This window comes from Phalaenopsis equestris, unplaced genomic scaffold (genome assembly GCF_001263595.1).
Source record: "Phalaenopsis equestris unplaced genomic scaffold, ASM126359v1 Scaffold000421, whole genome shotgun sequence".
Lineage (NCBI taxonomy): Eukaryota > Viridiplantae > Streptophyta > Magnoliopsida > Asparagales > Orchidaceae > Phalaenopsis > Phalaenopsis equestris.
Genome location: NW_018164862.1, coordinates 1,248,835 through 1,249,104, shown reverse-complemented (window position 1 = coordinate 1,249,104; position 270 = coordinate 1,248,835).

Here is a 270-nt window from a genome sequence, read left to right as displayed (position 1 = left end):
CCGGGCTGCCTACCATGTAAGCTCCAAGCTCCTTGTTGTAGCAGAATTCAAGTTTTTCTAGGTCATTTGGTTATAATGTCAAATCAGGTGACCCTATGGTTAAAGTTCTTTAAATTTTATTATGGGCATATTAAAGTTGATTAAAGCGACTTCGATCAAGGTCCCACGGTTCCATCATCCCGGCACCACTATTTTCTATTGGAATCACTTAGTCCAAATGAATTTACTAAACTCAACTTAATGAGTTCCATAATTTCATTTAGACCGTGG